The 21,550-nt window shown below is 43.0% G+C and overlaps 1 protein-coding gene across 1 annotated transcript in view; it reads left to right on the forward strand.

Moving 5' to 3' along the window:
- The first annotated feature begins 8,166 nt into the window (after positions 1-8,166).
- Positions 8,167-21,550, forward strand: part of LOC310988650 (monocarboxylate transporter 1-like) — a 52,516-nt gene continuing 39,132 nt past the window's right edge. The window contains exon 1 of the mRNA XM_083975327.1: positions 8,167-8,395. The gene's annotated coding sequence lies outside the window, so the exon portion shown is untranslated. The remainder of the gene's footprint in view (positions 8,396-21,550) is intronic.

Consider the following 21,550-nt stretch of genomic DNA (forward strand, 5'->3'; position numbering starts at 1 on the left):
AGGTTAGGTTTATTAATCCCACATGGGGAAATAACTGATTTACCACCAGGTCAAAAAACAAAAAGAATCATCGAGGCAAACAGCGACAGAGACACTGGACAGCAAAACCACAACACAACACACGATGCACAAACACACAACTAACACAGTAACACAATCTAAAAGTAGGACAAGATCAAACAGCACAAAGCATGATGCATTTGGATCAATACGGCTGAAGACCTTGGGGTTAGGGTTGGGGGTTAGGAGTTAGGGGTGAGGAGTTAGGAGTTAGGAGTTAAGGGTTAGGGGTTAGGGGTTAGTGGTTAGTCTGACCCAAATCTGACCTGAACAGTGTTTGTTGAAACATCTGAGCGCTGCAGGAACAGGAGACTTTCTCTGTCACTGCAGCACCGCCTGGTCGCCTCAGGACCCTGAAACACACGGTGCAGTGGACGGTTTTCATAACGCAGGTCAGGTTAGGATGGTGTAGTCTGTACATAGTCTGTACATACTAGTCTGTACATAGTGTGTACTGTTGTGTACTGTTGCGTAGTGTTGCGTACTGTTATGTACTGTTGTGTAGTGTTGCGTAGTGTCCAGGTTGACGGCTGCAGCACCAGGCGGTCGTGGATCAGACTGAACCCTGACTGACGGTCTCAGTCTGATGACTCTGTACACACTCAGTGACCTGTGGACTCAGACCTGCTCCACCAGAGCTGCTGACGTTACAGTAACTCTACCTGTTTATTACACCGTGTTCTCTCTCTCTATGGGATGGAAGATTATCTGCCTGTTCAATTAAAACCATTTATATTGTTGCTATTAGTTCATCACAGAGAGGCTGTAAGAGGCTGGTCGGGCTTTTACTGCTGCAGCCGATGAATGAATGAATCATTTAGATCATGCAAGATATCCTGTATCCTGTATGTGTGTGTGTGTGTGTGTGTGTGTGTGTGTGTGTGTGTGTGTGTGTGTGTGTGTGTGTGTGTGTGTCTGTTTTGTGTGGACTTCTTGGGAACTCTTCAGAGTAAACACAGACCATGTTGGGAAACAAGTGAAGACCAGGGTCAGAGTCTGGCTGATGGAGCTGCAGCTCTGAGTCCTGTGTGTGTTCATGTGTGTTCATGTGTGTGTGTCTGAGGTAAAGTGAAGTGGTTTAACAAACACACACTCCACCTGTAGACTGACAGGGCGTGAACCACACTCACACACTAGGAGACAATAGGAGAGTGAGTGTTGGATGGTTTGGACTCAGATAAGGACGAGAGGACGAGAGGAAACGTGTTATCTGAGCGACTGGACTCTGCTCAGCAGCAGCTTTAATGGTTTAATGGGCTCAAAGTGTCTCTGTCATTAATGAACTGTTTCTGTTGAACCACTGAGAAGCTGCAGAAGCACAAACATCCTCCAAACCACATACAGTACTTACTATACTGCTAATACGTACTGGTTTGGCCAAAATGCAGTGTGCAGTATGCAAACAAAAGCAAAATCTGCAGTATGCGAAAAATTCCCGGATGTCGTACTGATTTGGAAAATATCTCCAGTATCTGACCAGTCTACATGGTGTACTGTATCCCACAATGCAATGCGTCCCTGACGTCTAACCGTAACCACAGATGGTTTAGAGTCAAGTATTTTTGCCGTGTGCCGTAACCATGTTATATACAGTAGCTAAATAAAATAAAACTTAATGCACACTGCAAAAACCCAAAATCTTTCCAACAATATTTGTCTTATTTCTTGTAAAAATGTCTAATTTCTAGTCAAAACTAAAGTCTTTTGATTCATCACCCAAAAATTAACTTGTTTTTAGATCATTTTCACTTGTTTCAAACTAATTTTCACTTGAAATAAGTAGAAAAATCTGCCAGTGAAAGCAAGTTTTTTGTGCTTGTAATAAGAAAGAAAAACTTGCTCCACTATCAGATTTTTCTACTTATTTCAAGTGAAAATCTGCTTGGAAGAAGTAAAAAGTGTCTAAAAACAAGCTACTTGTTATGTGATGAGTCTTATTTTAAGTATAATGTGATCTGTTTTGACTAGAAATAAGACAAATGTTCTTGGTAAGATTTTTGAGTTTTTGCAGTGCTGACTGATCGGTTCATTGTAAAACATTTATTTATTTATGTAAATGTGGTGGTTTCTGTCCGTAGGCTCCAGATCCCCGAGGCAGCGCTGCTCTTCTGTCCAATACACACATGAAGCTTCACTTTTCATTCAAACTAACTAATGCTACTGATACAGCTGTTAGATTTCATCAATGAGACCAACATTTATCTCCTAAAAATAATTGAACCAGCCGGTGGTAAACCTCTAAAAACCTGCGGGTAAGTTAATTAGTGATCGTTTTCTCCCCCGGGATGACGACGAAGGTTGGCCGGCCGAGCAGCTCTGCAGACCGGCTGCTGCCTCTGTGATGTCACGGTCGCTACGGAGCTTCACTTCTCTGAAAAACATCGGAGCAAACTTCTAAACAGCCGTCATTTGGATAAACTGGTCGTATATTTGGGATCTCAACAGTTACTTTCTCACATGAAAAAATATTAAAACTTAAAGGGACAATGAGGAGTTTCTCCAGCGGCAGAACGAAAAATTCCGCGACAATAAAAAAGTCTCATATTAATGTGGATGAATCTACGTTACCACTTGTTAATGGTCCATTTTAGATAAATCTATGGTTTTGTCTCTATGGTTATTTTGTTATTATTAGTGGTGGTGGAAATGCTGGGCGAGCCGACCAGCGTTTCTTTACTTTCGGTTTCGTGGCGAGTCATGAGAATAACGCCGCCGAATCTCCGTTTATGGTGGGAACTACGACGGTATGTGATCGTCTTCCAACCTCTGACTTTAATTCTTGATGAATGAAAACATGAGTCTGTCTTGCGCCGGTCAAAGAATTTCACGGTGCGGAGGCTCATAAATGTAGTGGGAAACACTTCGCTTTAACAAAACTCCTCGTTGTCCCTTTAATAAAGTTACATAATAACAGTGCTAAAGCGGGAAATAAAACAGCTTTTTGCCTGTTTTACAGCTACTGCTACCTGTTGCCGTGAAATGCATTCTGGGAAACTTGTATATACTGCATACTGTGGTGTGAACGGTGTCGGTCTGCTGAAGTAGCAGACTGAATCCTACATTCAGTATGCAGTATATACAGTACATAATGATACTAACGCAGTATGTAGTAGGCAGTACGGTAGTATGAAAACAGCCAAACACACTGTTTTAACTCACAGCACGCACAGTCACCCACAATCCCCCGCTGCAGGGAAAGCTGTTCCTCCTTCCCAGGTTTTCTCCTGTGGTTCCCTCAGTGTTTTCCCCCTTTCCCCCTCTCTCCTCCTCCTCTCCTCCTCCTCCTCCTCTCCTCCCCCTCCTCCCCCTCCCTTCATTGGCTCTGAAGTCTGGGCTGAAACAAAAACCCGGAGTGTGTCCCCCAACTGTTTATTGTCTTGAGCCCAGTGAATAGACAGAGCCGCCCGCTGGCCAAACAGCTCGGGGTCGGGCCAGACCAACACTCGCTGCCGCTTGGACTCGGTCCAGCTGCTGGGAACTAAACCGAGTCCATCTCTCTCATCGGCCTGGTCCTGATGAGAGATACACTGCAAAAACTCAAAATCTTACCAAGAACATTTGTCTCATTTCTAGTCAAAATGTCTCATTTCTAGTCAAAACAAATCTCATTCTACCTAAAATAAGAAACATCACCTAAAAATTTACTTGTTTTTAGATCATTTTCACTTGTTTCAAACAGATTTTCACTTGAAATAAGTAGAAAAATCTGATAGTGGAGCAAGTTTTTCTTTCTTATTACAAACACAAAAAACTTGCTTTCACTGGCAGATTTTTCTACTTATTTCAAGTGAAAATTAGTTTGAAACAAGTGAAAATGATCTAAAAACAAGTTAATTTTTAGGTGATGAGTCTTATTTTAAGAGGAAAGAGATTAGTTTTGACTAGAAATGAGACATTTTGACAAGAAATAAGACAAATATTCTTTTGCAGTGTAGAGACACATCAAACATCCTCCTCTTCCTCCTTTGACATCTTTATTGACAACAGACGAAATGTTTTAAAAACGAAAAACATACATCAACAAACACAACTGCTGCCAAAGGGATAAAAACACAAAAAAGTCATCGGCTTATTTCCATTGTGGTCCCTTTAGTGAGTGCAGTGAGTGTGTGTGTCTGTGCGTGTCAGTGTGTGTAAGTGCATGATGTCCATGAGGGGAATGTGTGTGTGGGTGGGTGTGCCTCTACACAGAGAAATTGGGGTGGGGGGACATATTTCAAAATACAGTTACAATTACAAACTTGACAATATTAAAAAGGAACAACGACCATCTTTGATCTCCTCCTCTTCCTCTTCCTCTTCTCGTCTTCTCATCCAGACTGAACTCACTCCCCTTTCTTTCTTCCTCCTCTTCTCTTCTCTCCTCTTCTCTTCTTCCTCCTCCTCATTAGCAGAAACAGGCTGAATATTCCAATTAGCGACTGTCACATCTCCGAGCCAAGAGCATCCTCACGCGCTGTGAGCTGGAAACATTCGACACAAGACGGACGAACAAACGGCACATTATCAGCACATTATCCAGGTGGAGCCGAGCTGAGGTCCCGAGCAGAGAGCAGAGAGTTCGAGGCTCTGTGGCGACGACAAGGTGCTGCTGCTGGTGGTGTTATAGGGCTTCACAATCACAGGAGCAGGTCCCGTCGTGGCCACGGTTACGGGCCTCACAGCATGTGACTCCTTTCTTTTTTTAGTGGAGCATGAGGCAGGAATGTTAATTCAGTGTCGCTGCATGTGTGAGCTGCTGCTGCTGAGAGAGAGGGAGAGCAGCACAAACACAGACCAGGTTCACATGTGTGATCCTGATGAGATGAGTCTGTTTTATCTATATAACACAACAGTAACTCACTACAGAAGTTACCTGAAGGAACTTTGACCCATAGCGTTTATTATAAAGAAGAAGCAACAGGATAAAAGTCCTTAAAGAGGCAGAACCAGACTCACCTGCCTCCACATGTAATGTAGGGGTAGAGGAGAGAGAGAGGAACAATAAGTTAGTCCGGGGTCTTTAGTGGCTGTTTTGGTCAGCAACTAGAACCAGGGCCAGAGAGAGACAGGTCCTTTCCGTCAAAATAAAAGCGCCAAGCGTTATCACACCGGACCTTTTATTTTTGTCAAGTCAATGCAAACGAGCGACTGAGCGATTAATTGCTTAGGCAAAAAATTGGTGGGGCTCCGAACGAGATGAGAAATCCCAAGTCCCTGGCCGTCAGTCGCTTGTCGTTGATCAGCTGCCGTAATCTATGCGTAACTAACAACTAACTAACAACTACTGAAACCATGGAAACATAATACAATTTTAAAAAGCCTCTTACAGGCTCCAGTTGTCCCATGAGAGCAGAATTCAAAATGTTCTAGAAAATTAAGTTTTTGAGATAAAATGCTGATATTTGCCAAACTTTCAATGTTGAAAGTCAAACCTTTCATGCACTGGAGGCTCAGTGTTTCAAATATCAAACACCAGGCTGGGATTTAAGTGGAGGACGGTCTGAAGATGCAGTCGCAGCAAATTTAGTGACATTTAAGCAAAAATTGTGGAAGAAAAGGAGGAAAAAGTGTTTCTAAAGTAGCCTATTGGGGCAACATTTTGGTGAAAGTTGCAAAACTGAAGCACTTGGCTACGGTTGGTTTGTTATGAATACTTTAAGGGTCTGGTAGAAGAGTCTGGGACTGTCGGTGAGATGAGAGTTGTTACAGACGGAGTTTTCACACCAGTCCTGTTGTGTCAGTGCGACCAGCCGAGTCCATCAGGTGAGTCACGTCTTCTCTCTTCTCTGAGTTTGGGCAACAGTTTCTCATCTTCTTCCCCAGACGGACAGAGACAGAGAGAGAACAGCAGCAGGATTTCAACAGTCTGACCCCGGCGACCTCTCCTAGCAGGGTGTGGTGTAAAAACTGTAAAAACTGAGGAACTGATGTGATGAAATCTGATAAAAAAAAGCCCCTGACATGAAATAAAGAAAAGTCCCCAGTGAGCTGGTGTGTTTCCTGGTTCTGGTCCAGGTCTGGACGGAGGTAACGTCTCTGGTTGCAGCTCGTTAACTTGGGTCCACGATTTATCTGCTGTCTTTAAAAATGATGATGAAGATTGTTATCATTATTTTTATCCTGAGAATGAGTCACACCTTTAAACATTTACACAGAATGTAATCATTTCATGATGTTGTAGTACTGTGTATTTGTGTGTTACGATACTGTGGGTTATGTTAGGCCTATCCACCACTTTATTTTCCCATGATCCATTGCGTCACACCACAACAGAAGTGGGTTTTAGTAGCATTCTAGCGAGCGGCTAACTGGTAGCGTTAGCGGCTAACTGGTAGCGTTAGCCACCGGTGTAGGTACCACATGTGGGGGCTCCGGGCTGCCAAAACCGTTTTGACTAAATCTGATGTTTGTTAAGTCTAGAAAACTAATTATTGAACAAACATTACTATTTCTGTGTGCATGTTTTTGTAATTAGTCATGGTTATCGTAGTTGTTAGCTTAGCTGCTGCTGACAGCTAACAGCAGCAGCTAAGCTAACATCAGGACGTCGACTGTTAAAACCCTCCCGTTGTGGGACACGACATGAAACTACTCCAGTTAGCTCAGTCATGTTGGAACTAGGATATCCGCTGGAAAAAATGATTTTTTTCATGGGCCGTTTATTGAGTTATTGTTTATTGACACTGCTAACGGCTAACAGCTAACGGTTAGCCCAGCTAATCTAAAATGTTTGTTCAACAATTCGATTTATAGACTTCATAAACAGTCTCTACTTCATAGAGTAGTCACAACGGTGATATAGTGACGTGAAAATGTGACATAAAGCTAAAACCTCGTCTGTATTGTTCTCATTAAAATTACGTGATGATAAAGTCATAATCACGGCCAATGTCTATCAAGAAATGTGGAATGGAGCGTCATGGCCACACCCAGCGTCATTCTCCGGAAAGTGGTGGATATATTCCTGTTTTATTTTGGCGGGTCTAAACCCTTCCTGTTGTTTCTGGTGACACGTCCTGTTGCAGCTGGTTCTTCACTCTGGTTCTTCAGACGCTGCTTCATTGACCGACTGAGGAGACCGGATCAGACCGGACCAGACCGGACAGGTGCATGCAGGTCCTTCATGTTCCTACATTTCCCATGATGCATTGTGAGCCATTAATGAAACAACAGTGGCAGAGAAACACTTAGAAATGTAAATGTTGTGTTTCGGTTCAGTTCAGTTCAACAGCCGACGTCACGACAACATAAAACAAACCTGTGTTCAAACCAAAAGTTGTCGTGGTTGCTAGGCAACAGCTGCAGTGAGGTTGCAATGCTCCTGCCTTCAGGGGCCACGAGGGGCCACAGCACCGAGTCCAGCTCACCGAGTCCTGACCTCGCGTCTCTGACAGTGTCCACACACACACAACAAACGTCACCATGACAACAGTGCTGTGGTGAAAGAAAGAAAAAAGAAAAATATAAATATAAATACAAAACAAAAGAGAGAGAGACAATCTGTACAGTTATGTGTCAAATAATTTTAAGAGTACCGTTATTTACAAAATAGAATATAAATTATATAGTGTTGAAATATTGACTATTTTAATTTCCTAAGTAATCATGAGATATTACCTCAAATTAAAAGTTTACGTTTTACAAAAGTAAAGATGATAATTATATTTTTGATGTTTGATATCATTATAATAATATTTTTTATTTGATTCGAATTTTTAATCATATTAATCATCAATAATAAACACAAAATATTAAAATATTTCTTTAAAAAAGCATTGCTGTTGTTTGTCTTCTGTATTTAAGATGTTTGATATAATTATAATAATATCTTATTGATTTGATCCTTGAATCATATTAATTAACATAAAATATTAAAATATTTCTAAAAAAAACTTTAAAAACGTTGCTGTTGTTTGTCTTCCGTACAGTTAAAACAATATTGAATTGATTTGACCCTTTAATCTATAAAAATTCTAGAACATTTATTGAATAAAAACGTTGCTGTTGTTTGTCTTCTCCTACATAAACAGTTGCTCAGTGGCCTGTTTGCTGCTGCGCGTGCCCCCCAGATTCCTCCAGTGCTGCTGCGCATGCGCGGAGCTGCAGAGCCTCCCTCATCAGGAGCTGCGCGGTGTGTGCGTGTGTGAGTGTGTGTGTGTCACAGAGAGAGAGAGACCAGAGAGAGAGCGTGTGTGTGTGAATGCTCTTCAACGTGGAGCCATTATCACGACCAAGGGCACAGGGACTCTGTCACCCCGCAGACTGAACCGAGCCGAACCGAGTCAAACCGAACTAAGCCGAACTGAGCCGAACTGAACTGGACCCTGTGGAGCTGCAGAGCCGAACCGAAGCGGTAAGTGAGGAGCGGAGGAGACAAAGAGGAGGCTGCTGGATGTGTGAACGGTTAACGGAGCTGCTGCTGTGAATGAGCGGCTGCGGAGCTCCGGCTGCTCCCGGTGCGTCCTCTGCTCTGTGGCCGGGGTCCCCCTCTCTGTCCCGGGCTGCGGCTGCTGCTGCTCCCCGGAGACCTGGAGGCTTCATGCTGCAGCCGCTACTTTTACATCCACCGCATCTGAGCCCCGCGATCCGAGCTCCGAACCCCACTCCGCTCTCTGGGCAGAGACGGACCCTCACCCCGCAGGGTCCGGGGGCCGAGTAGGGGAACCCCTGCCCCCCCCATCACCACCATTAGAGCTAATTAGAGAGAGATGGATGGATGTTAGTTAGTTACACATCTCATCTCATCACCAGTGTTGTTTGGCGCGTTACTAGTCAGTTCCTAAACCTTTTTTGGCTCGTGACCCCATTTTGACATCACACATTTCTGGCCGTTTATCAAGATGCACCAGCTCAGATATTTTTATATGCTGTGGTCGTCTTATGTCGCTGTTTCCTGTCAGTTCATTTATTGCCATGTTGTAGCTATGTCACTGCTGTATGTCAAATTTCTTGTTACTATGTTGTATATGTTGTTGTTGCCTATGTGTGCTACTGGCTATATTTTAGTGTTCTCTAGGACAGGCATCTTCAACGTTTTTCAGGCCAGGGACCCCCAAACTGACAGACATGGAGCAGGGACCCTGTCCCTACTACTGTATATTAAAAAGTTGCACTAGGCCCAGTACGTATAAATGTAGCTTGATATTGTGCATTCAACACAGGTTGATATATTCATGTTTTTTCTAAACGTGTATACAGTGAGTAGAGTAGCCGTCCCGACATGGTCATCATAGACAAGCCATTCAAAAATGACGTTTTTATTTGAAACATAAATGCAGAAGCTTAAAAAATATGAAACTAATTTTGTCTAATCAACCAAATATTCCACGACCCCCCTGCAGCACCTCCGCGAGAAAGTGAAAGTATAGAATCCAGTTGTTTAAGGTGGTGTTTTTAATCATAATTTAGAATCATAATTAGTTATTTTTATCAGTAATTTTGTTTTTATCAATTACTAGACATGCCAGGCGGCCCCACGTGGGGTCCCGACCCCAAGGTTGAAAAACACTGCACCGTAGTAACTGAATTACTACATTATAAAAGTAACTAATTACCAGGACAAGTAGCCTTTTTAAAATAAAATGCTCAAATATGTCAAATAACTTGGACTCATCCCTCTAACCTCCGTTTATCTAACGGCTTTTTTCCAGCTAGTTGATGGACTAAAATAATAATGTGTAACCTAGGTAACGTACACTTTAACAGGTGTATTATTATTATTTAGTGTCAGGATTTCTTGAGTCAAGTAATGGAGCATTGTATTTATTGTCAGTAACAGTAACTTTTATGATTGATTACTTGTTACTGGAAAAAGTATCGCTGTTAGTAACACAGTTATTTTATAATGCTGTTATTATGTTTATTTACTATTTTATTCTTTATTTTTGTTATATATTCCGTGTCCCTGTGACTGTTAATGTAAACTCACACACAGACACATAGAGCCAGAGGAGGTGGGTGATCTTGAGGCTGCAGCTGTGTGTGTGTGGTGCAGCTGTGTGTGTCCCTCTGCATGTGTGTGTGGTGCAACGGTGTGTGTGTGTGTGTGAGCGGTGTGTGTGTCACATCTATTGTTGTGCACATGAGGCTCAGTGAGTTTTGTCTCTTTGAAACCTCACACGACCGCCACACGTGCTGCTGCCGCCATTGTCCTGAAACAACCAGAGAGCTGCTCGTCGTCTATTAATAAGAGTGTGTGTGTGTGTGTGTGTGTGTTGTGTGTGTGTGTGTGTGTGTGCGTGTGTGTGTGTTGTGTGTGTGTGTGTGTGTGTGTGTGTTGTGTGTGTGTGTGCGTGTGTGTGTGTGTGTGTGTGTCTGATCGTCAGGGTGACCGGTGGGAACAGTAGTTTATTACCTGGTGTCATGTTGAACGTCCTTCAGCGTGGTGGACGTCGTCCTCTGTGAGGGACTGACAGGTTGACTTCCTGTAGATGTCAGTCCTCAGGTAAATGAAGGTGTTGTTGTTTTTATTTAAAGCTTTATCGACACTCTGGCCCTGTCCCTTTTCTCCCCCTTAAAACTTCCACTTGGTTTTGAGTGCCCTCAACTCTAAATTCCCCTCGTTGAGGGAAAGTGGCTGAAAATCTGTCCCTATGGAAACGGGACACCACTAGTGTAGTGAACGTAGCGAACGTGATAACATACGTCACATGTTTACAGTTATACCGGTGGAGCGTGCTACTATTTTCATTCAGGAGAAATGCCGACGGATCCGCTGTTGTGTTGCCTGTTGCGTTGGCTGTGTTTGTTTATCTCAGTCTAAACAATTTTTGTAATTAGTCATGGTTATCATAGATTAGCCGGGCTAACGGTTAGCTACCTGTTTAACTTTAATAACTCAGTGACTCAATAAACGCTCCATGAAAAAATATTTTCTCCAGCGGATATCTGAGTTCCAACATGACTGAGCTAACTGGAGTAGTTTCATGTCGTGTCCCACAACGGGAGGGTTTTAACAGCTGACGTGGTGTTAGCTTAGCTACCGCTGTTAGCTTAGCTGCTGCCGTTAGCTTAGCTACCGCCGTTAGCTGTCCCTGTCAGCTGCAGCCACTGATGTGACACCGTGATTCCCCCAATAAATACCACACATATCGACACAAAACACAAACAGAGAAATAGTAATGTTTCTTCAAGCATTTCAGATTTGTCTAAACGGTGATCGAGCGTGACAACGGGTAATTTCAGCTTCCACTTCGTTTTAAGCATCGGACCTCACTACATTTTGAGGGCTGATTTTAAGGGCAAAATCGCACTTCCCCTTGCTCCCTAGAGTAATGGGACACCCTACCCCTACACGAGAACGTGCAAAATATAGGGTTATAGGCAAATATTTAGGGCTAGGGGGAGAATTGGCACAGGCCCTCTGTCTCCTCGTTAAGATCCAACCTGTCCACTTATTAATTCCACGGCGTCTTGTACTCTTGACGTTGAGCAACAACCTGTAACTGTTTAGCTGATCTTTATTGTCTGGACTTGTTCACTGAGGAGCTGCTGACTCGTCCTCTACCTGCACTAATGACTCGACCTTCATCACCTATTGTTATTATTAATTAATCACAGCCATGTTGGTTTAACTCTCAGTGCAGAGGTTAATGTGTAAAGTGTCCTGCAGCAGAGACCAGACGTGTCCTGTGTGTGTGAGACAGGAAGTGTGCTGCTGATTAGGAGTTGACGACTCAAACAGACACAGATGTTTGTCTGAAAATATTCATCTTCTACTTTAACAGTGTTGTTTTGAAGAGTTCATTTGCAAAAGCCCATAAGTGCCATTTTGAAAAAATTAGCTGATGCTTTTGAATTATTCTTTACATAGTGTTGTTTTCAATAAAGCTTTATTTTTTTGAGTTACATCTGTTTTTGTACATCTCATCTCCTTGGTCAAAGCCACTCAACTTTGGTTTGACTGATATCACCTGGTGTAAATAATAATTAAAAATGTTCAAATATTAAAAAAAAAACGGAGTTATCTGCTTTTGAAAATGAACTCTTCTTTTTTTTTAAAAATGCAGCTCGTCACAGTTTAAAGGGATAGTTGAACATTTTGGCAAATTGGCCCATTGCCATAATCCCTATAGTTATAGCAGTAGGTCCGTTACCTTTAATTGTCGGTGCAAGCTGTTTTTAGAACGGCAGAGCAGAGCCGTGAGCTGCTCAGAGCTACGCTACGGAGGCTCATTATGGGATTTCTTGGTTTCCCTCATCAAACTCATCAAATACACAATCCAACAACTCCACAACGCTCTGGTGGACAAGTTGTGAGCTGCACATTCACCACACTATGAGATAATAACACAACGTTACCACACAGAGTTGTTTTAGAGGGAAATTCATGTAAAACCGCTGATGCACGTTGCCTTCAGGGACAGTTTTTCCAGCAAATTTACCTCTAAAACAACTCAACAACTAAAACATAGACGCTTGTTTATCCTGTTACATGCAGCGTCTGTTGTCTGTCTGACGTCTGCCCCATTTCACGTGAATGCAACATCAAGAATACGTTCAGATATGCAACCGCACCGCTAGATGGGGGGAATTCCTACATATTACACCCTTAATAAACACCTGTGTGTGTATGTGACCTTATGTGTTCATGAAGAGCCAATCAGCAGCCGGATCACAGCCTGGTCCCAACATGCTGCATGCTCATTGGCTCAGTGACGCTGATGAGATTTACTCATATTACACCCAGACAGTCAGCCTAAACTGAGACATTTTACCCCTAAACTGAGACATTTTGCCCCTAAACTCGACATTTTATCCCTAAACTGAGACATTTTGCTCCTAAACTCAGACATTTTGCCCCTAAACTGAGACATTTTGCCCCTAAATTTGACATTTTATCCCTAAACTGAGACATTTTACCCCTAAACTCAGACATTTTGCCCCTAAAATCAGACATTTTATCCCTAAACTGAGACATTTTGCTCCTAAACTGAGACATTTTGCTCCTAAACTGAGACATTTTGCTCCTAAACTGAGACATTTTACCCCTAAATTCAGACATTTTGCTCCTAAACTGAGACATTTTGCTCCTAAACTGAGACATTTTACCCCTAAATTCAGACATTTTGCTCCTAAACTGAGACATTTTGCTCCTAAACTGAGACATTTTGCCCCTAAACTCGACATTTTATCCTTAAACTGAGACATTTTGCCCCTAAACTGAGATATTTTGCCCCTAAACTGAGACATGGTCCCAACATGCTGCATGCTCATTGGCTCAGTGACGCTGATGAGATTTACTCACATTACACCCAGACATCTTCATCATCATCATCATCATCATCATCAGAGCTACAAGCATCAGATTCATTGATGAATCGTCTCAATAATAAACACAGAGACGAAGCTGCAGCAGGTTTCTACATGTTGCATCAAGAGTTGTGTGTGTGTGTGTCTGTGTGTGTGTGTGTGTGACTGACAGTTATATTTCCATGTGAAGTGGCTGTTTGCTGTGAGAAAACAAGGGTGTGTGTGTCTGTGTGTGCGTCTATAAACTCACGTACACAGACTCTTAAGGACTAACGAGTCTCATGGCCACGAGGCAAAAAACTGACTAATTAAATCTGTGCAACTTTGTGTCTCTGAGCCGGTTCCTTCATGTGTGTGTGTGTGTGTGTGTGTGTGTGTGAGCATGCAAAGGTCACGCACAAGTGCACATGTTGCAGCAAGAAGGAGCTTTGCCTCTGTGTGTGTGTGTGTGTGTGTGTGTGTGTGTGTGTGTGTGTGTGTGTGTGTGTGCATACATTAAGGGTGAAGGTTGTTCTCAGGATTACAGGGAACATGTTTGTAGTGAGACTCATTACACTGCAGCTGAGTGTGTGTGTTGTGTGTGTGTGTTGTGTGTTTGTGTGTTGTGTGTATTTCACAGAGTCATGGTGACTGTGTAGAAGCTGTAAACTCACTCATTCATACAGACCCCCCCCCCCCCCCCCCCCCTCCTCCTCTTCCTTCTCTGTGGTCACAAGTTTTCAATGAGCTCCAGTGTCTCTGTCCTCAGCAGGTCAGAGGGACACACACACACACACACACACACACACACACACACACACACACACACACACACACACACACACACACACACACACACACACACACACACACACACACACACACACACACACTATTATCATCATCAGGATTATTATGCGTTCATTTATTTCACAGCTATGAATGTGTAAAATCAAATATAGTCAAAATATATTTACATTACTTGTTATATACACAAAATCTATTAAAGGGATAGTTCCCTTTAAAAAAAAGAGTTGTTTTAGAGGTAAATACAGAGTCTGCTTGATGAAAAACTGTCCCTGAAGGCAACGTGCATCAGCGGTTTTGCATGAATTTCCCTCTAAAACAACTCTGTCTGGTAAATAAATAACAGATAGAAACACAATAAACATCCGAGGCAGTCTTTGTCTTAGAGTGCAATTCAAAACAAAGCAGCCACATCTATGGAAACAGCAGCCAATCACATGGGTGCGTTCCGATCGACCTGAAGTTCCCTGCGCAGTGGACTACACAGGGTGTTCCGCCATGTTCAGTGTGGTTCCAAACCGCAGGGAGCAGTTTGAAGGGAACTGTGAACTGTGCAGGGAGGGAGTGAACAACGGTTCCTCACTTCGCCCAGTTCACCGGATGTTGACAACCCATATTACCCATCAGCCATTGCGGTCCGTTTACGTGCGTTACGTAAATTGGCAGGGCTAATCGTTACTTGTCGAACTTTAATAACTCAGTGGCTCAATAAATGGTCCATGAAAAAATATTTTTTCCGGCGAATATCTTAGTTACAACATGATTGAGCTAACTGGAGTAGTTTCATGTCGTGTCCCACAACGGGAGGGTTTTAACAGCTGACGTCCTGTTAGCTTAGCTACGTTAGCTTAGCTGCCGCCGTTAGCTTAGCAACAGCCGTTAGCTTAGCAACAGCCGTTAGCTGTCCCTGTCAGCTGAGCCACTGATGCTTTCTACACACCCTGATGCCCCAAACTGAATAAATACCACGCATTGTAACACAAAACTGCTTTGCTTGTGCACACAGAAATAGTAATGTTTCTTCAATCATTTCAGATCTGTCTAAACGGTGATAGTGGCGTGAAACATTTTGAAACTTAAAAACTTTATTTTTAAACTCGACCGGAAACAGCTGTGACGTTGCAGGGTGTTCCGATTGGTGTAATATCGGTTAAATGAAGTTTCCTATGGCAGATTCCCTGTGCAGGGAGTAGGGAGTAGGGAGTAGGGGGCTCTGTCCAAGTAAACTGTGGATCGGAACGCAGCCACGGTGTGTCTCAAATCGCACACTTCTCTTACAGTACACTGTAAGGAAGGCAGTGCACTAATTTCGACAGGCTAGTAACGTCTCAAATCAAACACGGCTGCTGTGCACTGACCGGAAATGACTCGACAGCTTCTTCTTCTATTTTTTTAAATTCTGATTGCAACCATAGCAACCGGCCATTTTCGCACACTGCTCAGTGTGAACGCACTTATGCACTCAAGAGTTTAGAGTTCATTTGTGGATGTGTTTCCTGGACAGTGACGGTCTTGAGGAGTCTTGAGGATGTTTGACTCTGTGGTGAAGTGAGAGAAGGAGAAAAGAGGTTGTTGTTGGAGCTGGAAGCAGCAGCAGCAGCAGCAGCAGCTCAGGAAGCTGCAGCATCAACGGCCTCATTGATGATGATTCCTCCAGGAGCTGACCTGCTTTACTGACACACACACACACACACACACACACACACACACACACACACACACACACACACACACACACACACACACACACACACACACACACACACACACACACACCCTCCTCCTCTGTCTCTGGTCCAGTCTGCTCTGTCTGTGTTAAAGTCCGTCACTGATGATGACATCATCATCAGGTGTGAAGCCTTGGTTGGTGTCATAATAAAATACTTGAGTTTGGAGTGCAAAAACATATATATATGCATATATGTTAGGGGTGGGAGAAAAAATCGATTCACATAAATATCGCGATATCTTTTTTGATGATTTTTAAATCAATTTTTTTTTTCAAAAAACGATTTTTTTGGGGGGGAAAAAATTGAATTATTATTATTTTTTTTAAATATTGTGCAATGTGCATTTGTTCGCCTTTTTTACATACAGAGAGTCCAGGTTTTAAAAAGGGTTTAAGTTCACTTTATAATGGAGTATGTTAATTTATAGGCTCCTACAGTATTTGTGTGCAGATAAATGTTAAAAATGCTAAAGACTAAAAATCAAGAGAATCGGCAATATCGTAGAATCACAATTTAAATCGAATCACCATCCAAAAAATCGTAGAAGAATCAAATCGGGAGAAAAGCGTATCGTCCCAGCCCTACTATATGTATATTTGTAGGGTGAGCGTGTTGTGTTTTGTTTTCCTAGTGACTGTGAGGTCTTGACTTGTGCAGTCAGCTGGTTAATCACTTTATTAGGCTAAAATTAGCTCAGCTCATTAAGTTAAAATTAGACGACTGGATATTTGATTATTATTAGATTATTAGATTGTTTTTCTAAGATGAAACTTCCTAATGAGTTAAACACTAACATGTGTTACTATACTAGTGTTCTGAACTGATTCATTATTTGTAATAGTTTATCACAGCTGGATTATTATAATTATAATAATTATAAATCAATGAAAGAAAAGTACGAGGTGAATTACAGCAGAGACATTGAGACAGAATTAAAGGTCAGACTCTTTATATATGAACCTGTTCAGCTGCTCTCTGTGTGATATATTTACAGTAATACCTTTAATACTGTGGGAAAGTGCCCCCCCCCCCCCCCCCCCCCCCACTGAGAGGATTTATATACATATAAGGGCAGCAGCAATATATCTCAGTATAATGTGCTCAGTGTCTTTGTGTTAGAGGCCGTGTGTGTGTTGTGTTGAGCTCTGGGACGTCTTGTCCTGTGAGTGCTGCTAAAATAAAACAGGCCTCACTATGCCCCCCCCCCTCCTCCATGTTCCCCCCCAGCACCGACCGTGTTTCTCTCCTTGAACGACCTTCCTGCTCCAGTCCAGGTGGTTGTAGGAACAGTCCACTTCTGTTTCTGACCTGAGCTCAGTGAACCGGTTCAGTCCTGAAGTCTAACGGACGCTCGTTGTTTCTCTGAGCGGCTGCTGCTGCTTGTTCCTGGTTCAGCACGTTTACGTTCTGTTGTCTGACTTTAAAGCAGAAGTGAGTGATCCGGTGGTTTTGGCTAATGCTGCGTTCCAGGCAGGCTTTTGAAACCGTAAATTACAGCTTCAAGTCACAACTTACGACTTTGTAGCGTTCCAGGCAACCCACTCGTGTTTCTCCGACCTGTTTTACCGGTGAAAGTCACTATAACGGCCACTCGTAACTTCTGACCCGTGAACTCGTACCAGATCGAACTGGTACCACTTCACAGGTCGGAAAAACACGAGTTACGAGTTGCCTTGAACGCACCATAACAGTCCTCGTCCCTACGTCACCACATTCACGGCGTTCCTTGGCTGCACACACAGCCCTGCATGCCGTTCTCTCTCCTCATTGGATGAAAACTGTAGGATACGAGGAAAGTTTTCTCCTGAGCTCAGAGCAGAGCAGAGGGACTGAGAGACCCGTGTTTCAGACCAAACACTCTATGTAAGTGATTGCTGTCGGAAGATATAACTATTTAAGACTTATATTAACACAAATATATCACTTACTTCTGCTTTAATAAAGAAGAAGCTCATCTTTCTCTCTGCTGGAAAACATGACAGAGTCTGTTTATGTCACAGTGTTGAGGTCAGATTTAGACTCATGTTGTCTCTGCTGCTGCTGCTGCTGCTGCTGCTGTTAATGCTGCTGCTGCACATGACGAGGCCTCGGTCAACTATCACCGTCTGGTTTAGATTCAGATTAAGATTCATAATTTATTGTCCCCGAGGGGAAATTCATTTTCACAGTTCTGTTCCAGACAAAAACACCAACACATGTTTAGGTGGACACACAGTTCTCTTTCTTCTCCTTCTCCTCAGTTGTGTCTCAGGAGGCAGAGCTAACCGTTCGGTCGGTGTCGGTGGGTGTTCGATTTCCATTGTCCCGCTCCTGTTGTCTGCATGTTGAATCGTCCTTGGGCTCCAGACTCTAAACGCCCCTAAAATGAGACATTTTGCTCCTAAACTCAGACATTTGAACCCTAAAGTGAGACGTTTTTCCCCTAAACTGAGATATTTTACCTCTAAACGGAGACATTTTGCCTCTAAACTGAGAGATTTTTCCCCTGAACTGAGACATTTTGCTCCTAAACCGAGACATTTTGCCCCTAAACTGAGACATTTTGCTCCTAAACTGAGATATTTTACCTCTAAACTGAGACATTTTGCTCCTAAACCGAGACATTTTGCCCCTAAACTGAGACATTTTGCCCCTAAACTGAGACATTTTGCTCCTAAACTGAGACATTTTGCTCCTAAACTGAGATATTTTACCTCTAAACGGAGACATTTTGCGCCTAAACTGAGACATTTTGCCCCTGAACTGAGGCATTTTGCCCCTAAACTGAGACATTTTACCCCTAAACGGAGACATTTTGCCCCTAAACTGAGACATCTTACCTCTAAACTGAGACATTTTGCCCCTAAACTGAGACATTTACCCCTAAAATCAGACATTTTACCCCTAAACTGAGACAGTTTGTCCCTAAACGGAGACATTTTGCCTCTAAACTCGACATTTTACTCCTAAACGGAGACATTTTGCCCCTAAACTCGACATTTTGCCCCTAAACTGAGGCATTTTGCTCCTAAACGGAGACATTTTGCCTCTAAACTGAGACATTTTGCCTCTAAACGGAGACATTTTACTCCTAAACTGAGACATTTTGCTCCTAAACTGAGACATTTTGCTTCTAAACTGAGACATTTTGCTCCTAAACTGAAACATTTTACCCCTACAATCAGAGACAGTGTAAGTAAACTGTTCATCTAGTTGTTCAGCTGCAACCAGTGAATTTACTTTCACTTTGTTTTGACCTGGTGAAACGTGGAGGGAGACTCAGAGACTCAGAGACTCAGAGAATCTGGACTCAGGGTGTCGGGCCAACGTGCTTTGCTTTGCTCTGCAGGTCGGTTTACAGCGTGCAGCCCTAAATATTCAGCTTGCACTCTAACATTTGAAGTTATTGGGGTGGAGGTCAAAGTAGTTAGACCACGACACCGACTGTAGTTGTGTATTTTGTTGTCATGAGCTCTGGCGTGGCCGGTCTGGAGGGAACCTGAAGTCTGTTGGCTCTGTAAACATGTCACAGAGTCCTGGCACTGGTCAGAGGTCAAAGGTCACAACCTCAGGGTTTCCACTTACATGCATGTTGTTGTGGCGGCCTGTCACAACACCACTGCTGCAGTATCGAGGCAGACACCCCATAATAATCTACCAGTTACTATCCTGATTTTCTTCTCTAAAAAAAGTTTTTCTGAATAGGATTTTTTTTTGTGACAGTGTTCTTCTACCTGCCTGTCCATTGTCTCAGTGTATTGCTCTGATGAAGGTTGTCTGAGGCAGAAAGCTTAGCCTTCAATAAAGTGAAATTGCATAGATCCAAGTGTGCGGAGATCTTTTTCTTCAGTTTGGACACTTTTGATACCTCCAGCACCTTAGCAGAGAACCAGCTGGGTGAAGCGGCAGCCCCCTTTTTGCATGAAATGACAAATAAAAAATGAAATTCAGTCATTTGTGACTCCCCCTCATGCTTTATATGCAAAACTTTATATGAGAGTAATAGGGCCCGACACAAAAATGTCCATAAAACTACACAACAACCATTTAATATTCCTCCACACTGCTCGTCCACTGCAATCCAAGTGTCCTGAAGGGAGATAGTCCAGAGTTTACTGGAAACTACCTCATTTAGGACATTTTTACAGCCTCAACAGTCCAAACTCTGGACTATCTCCCTTCAGGACACTTGGATTGCAGTGGACGAGCAGTGTGGAGGAATATTAAATGGTTGTTGTGTAATTTTATGGAGGTTTTTGTGTCGGGCCCTACAGTATTACTCTCATATAAAGTTTTGGTTGGACTAGGAACCGGCCTCACGGGTCTCCAGATGACCTTTGAGGAATAAAAAACTACTCCAGAGTATTCATCATCAGCATGAGGGGGAGGGAATGATGACTGAATGAATTTCATTTTTTGGTGAACTATTCCTTTAATAACATCCCAGCGGAAACACTGAACATGTTTCTGCTCAGAACTCGTGAGGAGTCGTGAGCAGCTCCAACAGGACGACAGTGACCCGTGAAGGTCAAAGGTCACACTGCTGTGACATCATCACCGTGGTAACTGACAGTTCATCTCTCTGAACCTGCAGCATCGTCTGTTGTCATGGCTACAGCTTTGATCCACGCACACACACACACACACACACACACACACACACACACACACACACACACACACACACACACACACACACACACACACACACACACACACACACACACACACACACACACAGTGAAAGCAGTACTTCCAGTTTCATTCATATGGAGTCACACTGATCGTTTACAGTGTGTGAACTTTAATCTGTTGTTGTGTTGCTCTTCTTGTCGTCCTGCTGTGTTTGTGTGTGTGTGTGTGTGTGTGTGTGTGTGTGTGTGTGTGTGTGTGTGTGTGTGTGTGTGTGTTGGTACAGCAGTGACTTACACACCCAGTGACACACGTCATGGTGAGTGTGTGTTTGCCCTATTTCATCATGTGGCTCAAAAACGAGGTGACCTGAATGTTCATGATGTGTGTGTGTGTGTGTGTGTGTGTGTGTGTGTGTGTGTGTGTGTGTGTGTGTGTGTGTCTGAATCAACAGAATAATCAGCTGGTTATTTGTCTTCTCTGATCTACAGTTCAGTGTTTACGTCTGTTCTCAGGTCGACTCGTCATCTAAACTCTGCTTGTTGTTGTTGTTGTTGAAACATCGTGTTCATCGTTTTGTTTATATATTTATCACTTTCCTCATGAGCTGAAACCTGAAACCTGAAACCAGACCAGACCAGGTCCAGGTCCAGACCGATCTGGTCTCAGCCGTCGACACCGACACCAGAGAGTTTAACATGATTCTCATCTCACCACCATAAAGATCCAACAGTCTAAACTCTTGTTCTTCTAATTCACTCCTTTAATAAACAACTGTTCTAGTCTTTAATCTTTAATCTCCACGGAGCTTCAACAGAGTTTAAAGGTAGAGTCTGGAGTTTTGTGCCCAAAAATAATCGTTGGACTTAAAGGGACAACCAGGAGTTTCTCCAGCGGCAGAACGAAAAATTCCGCGACAATAAAAAAGTCTGATATTAATGTGGATGAATCTACGTTACCACTTGTTAATGGTCCATTTTAGATAAATCTATGGTTTTGTCTCTATGGTTATTTTGTTATTATTAGTGGTGGTGGAAATGCTGGGCGAGCCGACCAGCGTTTCTTTACTTTCGGTTTCGTGGCGAGTCATGAGAATAACGCCGCCGAATCTCCGTTTATGGTGGGAACTA

Source organism: Trachurus trachurus (assembly GCF_905171665.1).
Source record: "Trachurus trachurus genome assembly, chromosome: 7".
Taxonomy (NCBI): Eukaryota; Metazoa; Chordata; class Actinopteri; order Carangiformes; family Carangidae; genus Trachurus; species Trachurus trachurus.